Source organism: Cynoglossus semilaevis, chromosome 3 (assembly GCF_000523025.1).
Source record: "Cynoglossus semilaevis isolate Cse_v1.0 chromosome 3, Cse_v1.0, whole genome shotgun sequence".
Taxonomy (NCBI): domain Eukaryota; kingdom Metazoa; phylum Chordata; class Actinopteri; order Pleuronectiformes; family Cynoglossidae; genus Cynoglossus; species Cynoglossus semilaevis.
The window spans coordinates 7,543,507-7,549,687 of NC_024309.1; the positions used below are offsets into that span (position 1 = coordinate 7,543,507).

Below are 6,181 nucleotides of genomic sequence, written 5' to 3' on the forward strand. Positions count from 1 at the left end.
TTTAAAGTTCTAATACCATTTGTGTTTTCCGTTCATCCATCCATTTTCATCCGCTTATCCGTTACCCGTTATCGAGTCCTCTGGAAGGTACCAACCGCCCTAACCGGGATTCGAACTTGCCCCGGAAGTTGAACCCTGGGGTTCCCCACCAATGACAGAGACATTGCCTCTGGGCCAAAGCGCCACCATTTGTAGTTCGACGCAGTAGTCGTGCGTACGGTCCACTCCCCCGTGTCCTTCATTTCCTTTCGGACAGTTTTGCCCGAAAATCAATGGGGCGCTCGACGGCGAGAGAGTTGTTTTTTTTTTTAACCCTCGTCAAAGGCAAGGTTAAATCCGTTGGCGGCGAAACACGTATTTCATGCAGCCGTTGTTGAGGCCGCGTCCGCAGGTCCACGGTTGTCACCGTTGCCAACAGGACCTTGCATCGATTTGTGTTTTCTCCTGGATGTCACACACGGACTGTGACAAAACATGGTCACCGCTTAACATTGATGTACCTGACCATTCACCCTGGTTGCTTTTTTTTTTTTTTTTTTTTTTCCTCCCGTCGTAGTGTGTGTGCGCTCGTTTATATGTCACCTGCCGCTGTATTTAACGTCTAATTCATTCCGCGCCCGCCACATTTCAACCTGTTATATTCTATTATCACGTTAGCCTTGTTTAACACAGTTAATGACGCAGCGTCTTGAGATAGATGTTGACAGCTTGTTGGTGCAGAATCAAGATTTTGGCTGAAGAAAATCACTCGTTGGACATAAAGCAAAACGGATATTTTGTCTAAGTAAAAAACAAAAACTGCGGAGAGCTTTTTTTTTTTTTTTTTTTTTCCTTTCTCCAACAACGAGAGAGCTGCGGCAGTAGCTGGAAGGTGACACTTTTATCCTTAATTTATGGGTGAACTGTGCGTCTGTGCCTGTTTGTTCACGTGTCCCACTGAGAAAACGGTTGGCGTTAGATGTGAAATACAGCTCGCTGGCTTTGTCTGTGACCTTATAGTTTAGGCGGAGGTATTATATTTAGCACCACCACCAGTGCGACCCCCACATCCTTTAATTAAGGAAAAGCCTTTTGGAGGAGGTGCAGGCGTCACAGTTGATCAGACAATTGGTAATCATTAACGCTGACAATACCGTGCCTGAACTTTGACCTGGTGGTTGTGCTCTACACCTGCAGAATGTCATGCATGCAAAGAGGCGTCTTCTTCCGCGGCCGTTATATCTGTTGATTTCACTGAGACGGCGGCTGCTATTCCTCCAGGAAACGTTAGGGCTTTTATAGCCAGTACCAAGGCTATATTTATCACGAGTTCCTGGAGTTTAAATTATTACGACCTTACGATCTTCCAGTCACCAGATTAATTTCAACATATCAACATATGAGATTATTTTAATGAAACAGAGATCAGATTTCTGGTGTTTCTGTATGGAGATGGCAGGTTTTTTTGTCCGTGCGCGCGCGTCTTTCTTTGGGGACTCCTGGGACAATTTTTTCCAATAGTCCAAAAAATTAGCATTATATTGATATAGTACTCCTAATTGACCAGAGGTATGAGTGTGAGTGTTATTTGTCACTGTGTAGCCCGGGGATGTAGGGCGGTGAAATGTCCGGGTTGTACGCCGCTCTAGCCTCTCGACTGCTAACTCCAAACTCTGGAAATTTAAGTTGTTGAATGAAAAAATAAGAAAATTATATTAAAATAATATAATAATATTTACCAAAAATTAGAAGGCATAACTGCTGCAATTGTTGTAAATAATATAATAATATTTACCAAACATGCATAACAGGCATAACTGCTGCAATTGTTGTAAATATTATTAAAATAAAACATATCGGCAGAAAAAACAATTAGCGTTGTCGGCTAATATATATATATATATATATATTTGATACATTTTATGTTAATTTAGTTAATTAATTTGTAGAGAATAATCAAATTATAATGAATTGGATAACAGTCAGATTGTATTATTATCATGATTAATCACAATTAATCACAGGAAATTATGACCATGAATAATAGTGACTAGTCGTGATTAATCTACACTGACAAAATGAAAAGTGTTTTAATCAATCGACAGCTTTAGTACAGTTTCTATCACTGCTAAACATGGATCCTATTCCACGTCCTCTTTTTCTCCCCTTCCACCACAGGTTACTTAATTCCTAACAAGCCACTGTAATGTGATGCTAGGACATGTTCCTTCAACCTTGTACTTTTCTAAATGGCCTCTCATACTAGTCTATTCAACACAGTCCACACCACAGGCTCTCTAATAAGACCCGCATAAATATCATGGTATTATTCACCAGCATGGGGTGGACCACGTGTAAGCATGTCGCCTATTTATATTCATCATCACTCTCGGTCCACAGGCTTTTCTGTCATTTTGGTCGAATGGTTTGTTATTGTGGACCCATGGTTTACACGGGGGCGATGGTGTCGCTCCGCTAGTCCACTGCTTTGAATCAATGCTGTTGGTTACAAACTAGCAATAACACCTTATTATATTATTGTTGTTTTTGATGTTGTGTTCATCAATGATAAGAATACAAATAATAATAATAATAATAATAATAATCACTTTTTCATCCTTTGGCTCGGTTCGCGACTTATACTCAGGTGCAACTTGCGTTCGTTATTTGTACACTGACAGCCACCAGAGGGCACTCTCATTAAAATATAGCATTTCACATGTTTGTTGTTTTCACACTGACAGCCGCTAGAGGGCACTCTAGGCTTGTGATCCGGTATTTGCTACTCCTGTACCGTTAAAAATGTACATGTTCGTTATTTTTACACTGACAGCCACCAGAGGGCACTCTAGGCTTGCGTACCAGTATTTGCTACTCTCGAAAAATTCGAAAAAAAAAAACAAAACAAAATCACAATTAAAATGACATGATACAAATACATTTAAAAAACAATTAAAAGAACAGACAGTAGGGGTGCTGTTATTTTTGTGATGTTGGACTTTTCAGAGCAGTGCCCGCTTCCAGGATACAAAGTATAAAGTATACAGCTATGTCAGCTGCAGGGGTGCTGTTATTTTTGTGATAGTATAAAGTATACAGCTATGTCAGCTGTCAGTTGCAGTCACTTTTAGTCACTGTGTGTCAGAGGCTGAATCGTGAGTGTCCCCAAACCACCTCAGATTTAGTTTTGTTTGAATCAGGAAAAACATTCTTCTAAACAATTGCATTCATTCTGCGTAACAGCAGAGGAAAATAGAAGAAAGTGGCTGTATATATTTGCGGGAAATTCCCCGCATCCATCTCTCCCCATTCACCTGTATGAGAAGCGGTATATACCGACGTGTCAGCAATTTTAAACAATTGACTCCTACCGTTATACTGCAGCTGGCACATCAGACGGCGTGAGCTTTTCTATAATCATGCACTTTGCAGTTTTTCTGTGCACTTTTATTGAGAGTGGACAGTTTTCTTAACTGGTGTTTTATCTGTTTGGACACAAACTTTTGATGCGATATTTAGACTCAATAAGCCTTGAAATGAATGCCTCCGCGTTATTTCATGGTCCCTTTTCTGCTGCACTTCTATTACTGTCATGAAGATAAAGCCTGTTAAGACAGCAAGGGAATCAAACCGTAGTTGAGCTTCAGCGCCGGGTGCTGGGTGGTGGGTCTGAAATTCTCCTCGTCCTTTCGTTTTCCTCTTCTCTGAGTTCCACTGTGCCGTCAGAAAGAACAATGTGGAAATGAAAGGCAAAATGTTTGGCTTTGTCCCTGGTCAGACTCTGGCGAACCACGATTTTAGGGATCCATGGATGGTAAATAACCCTGGTCATGTTCATAAGAAGTTATATTTTAGGGGTTAATTGTGAGGGTCTTAAAGACGCAAGAAGTAATAAGATGATAGTTTGTCAGCATCCAAGGTCCTTCTGCTCCTTTTTGACTGGCATGTGATCCCAACCAGATGACTACAAAAAAGTCTCAACAGTCCAAGTCCGTTTTTGTGGCTGCAATATGGGATGATACGATCGTAGAAACTTCGGATGTGGAGCGTTACCGCGAAGAAAATTTGGTGTTTAAACGGAGTTGCTAAATAAGACTCCTTGGAGTACATATGCCAGTCCTTGTGTGGCGCTGTGTCACTGCAGCTTTAACATACCAATATCAGAAAAATGCTGTAGCATTCCCGTGAAGAAAATTTACGGAGTTGCTGAATAACTCCTTGGAGTACATATTGCCAGTCCTCGTGTGGCGCTGTGTCACTCCAGCGTTAACATACCAATATCAGAAAAATGCTGTTCCGCAAAACCTTTGCTACTTAAGACGGCGATACAATACTGGAATAGTTAGCTGTAGCACACCACGTAGCCGAGTTAGCTTCTCTAGCACAGTCAGAAGACGGACATCTGTTATTGTTGTTATTGTGTGGCGTTGAGCAGGGGTGACTTGGGTAAGAGGTTGCAGTTGAAAGGTTACGGAGAGGCTAGGCCGGCTAGCGCAGTTCTCCGCCCCAATACTCGTCGAATCGCGAGGCTGAACCAGCGATATTGTCATATCATTGCCATGTAAGCACTAAAATAACAAGTTACCCAAAAACATTTTTTACAACTTACTACGCTGTACCAAAGCAAATCCCGTGTTTGTCCATCCACGACTTACGTTCCCTCGCAGATTGAGTGAATTGAGAACGGGGGGACATAAAGAAACCTGAAAAGCCATGTTTGCAGGGGTGCGGGGATTTATCCATATGGATCATGTTCTTCTGGCTATATTAAATCACCTGATGTTCTGGTAGCCAGCGGTTGAAGACGTTTGCTCTGCCGGAGGCAGCTAATGATGGCGTGAGCTCTGCGGCTGAAACCTTCAGTCTGACAGTGCTTTAATAAGCTGCAGGCTGACACTTAGACTGCGAGAGTGAGAAACTCCGGCGCTCTTCTTCCAGCTCGCTTTCTCAGACGAGTGAGTGAGGAGTTTAGTTTTTTTTTAAGAAAGGGCTGCAGGAACAGCCCGTCTGAGCTGAAATCATACGATTTTAAATGAGACGTCAAGATCCATGACAGTGACGGCTGAATGCGGCGATGGAGCCTGAATTCTGTCATTAGCGATAAACAGTACTTCCATACATTTCTTTGCAAATTCTCAAGCTATAACAGGTTGTGTTATTTTTTTTGGATGGCCACGCTAAGTAATAAATCAATGTGATTTTAATGAAATATCTGCCTTTCCGCTTTTTACGTTTGGTAATAATATGCAGAGATAACACTGTAGCCACAGGTGAAACCAATCTCATGATTAGGGGATAAATGATGTACTAAATCTTCATCGAAGTCACAAAAGCAGGAGACAGACTGCGGGCCCGCAGGGTAATACCTGGCCGCGTGCATCTGGTTAGTGAGGCCGTGTTTATTATTCACCTCCGAATTGTGCAGGTTTATCAACAGCTGCTTTAATTCATTAGTCTTCCACAACCTATTCCCATTCAGGGTTGTGACAGAAAGTATTACTAATGCTCTTAGTAAAGGCCATCCATCAGAGCACTGGAGTGGATCTACTGTACGTCAATAATAAAAAATGCAAGTGCTGCTGCATCAAATTTTTAAATATGCTGGTAAGCAGTCTGGTAAAGCTTGCTCTCTCTGGGTGCCAGGTGTCCAGAGACTTCTTGTCTTGTCATGCACAGTGACCTAATGGTCTGCCGAGCTGTGACTTGGAAAAAAAATTGTTGCTAGGTGGCTGTTCCTCACAAAAACAGAAAAACGTTGCCTTCGTGTGACTTTAAAGAACTGATTTGTTGCCACAAACTGCAGACGTCTTATTACCTATCGGGATAAAAGACAAATTTAAAGGAGTATTCATAATTTATAAGTGTATTTTGTATTAGGTCGGAGCTGGGTCCATGAATAGAAGCCTATCGCGATGTCTCTTTTGCGCTGTCACTTCCAGGTTATATCCTGTTCAAAAACCATGGGAATGAGTAGTTGGACATTGATATACAATGTTTAGAATCCAGTAGCAAGATGCATGTCACATGATGCAAAAACTAGGGCTCTCACACTAAATTACAAAAGCTAATTAATCACACCGTAGCTGTAGACCAGTGTTTCCCGAACTTTTTTTTTCTGGGGACCCATATTGTAAATGTCACAACCCTTCGCGACCCAATTCAATAGACATTATTCATAATAACTCCTGAAAAACATGATGCG

General features: G+C 41.6%; 1 protein-coding gene across 2 annotated transcripts in view; it reads right to left on the minus strand.

The window, feature by feature from the left end:
- Nucleotides 1-6,181, minus strand: part of mkxa (mohawk homeobox a) — a 1,121,182-nt gene that overhangs the window by 639,636 nt on the left and 475,365 nt on the right. The window lies entirely within an intron of this gene.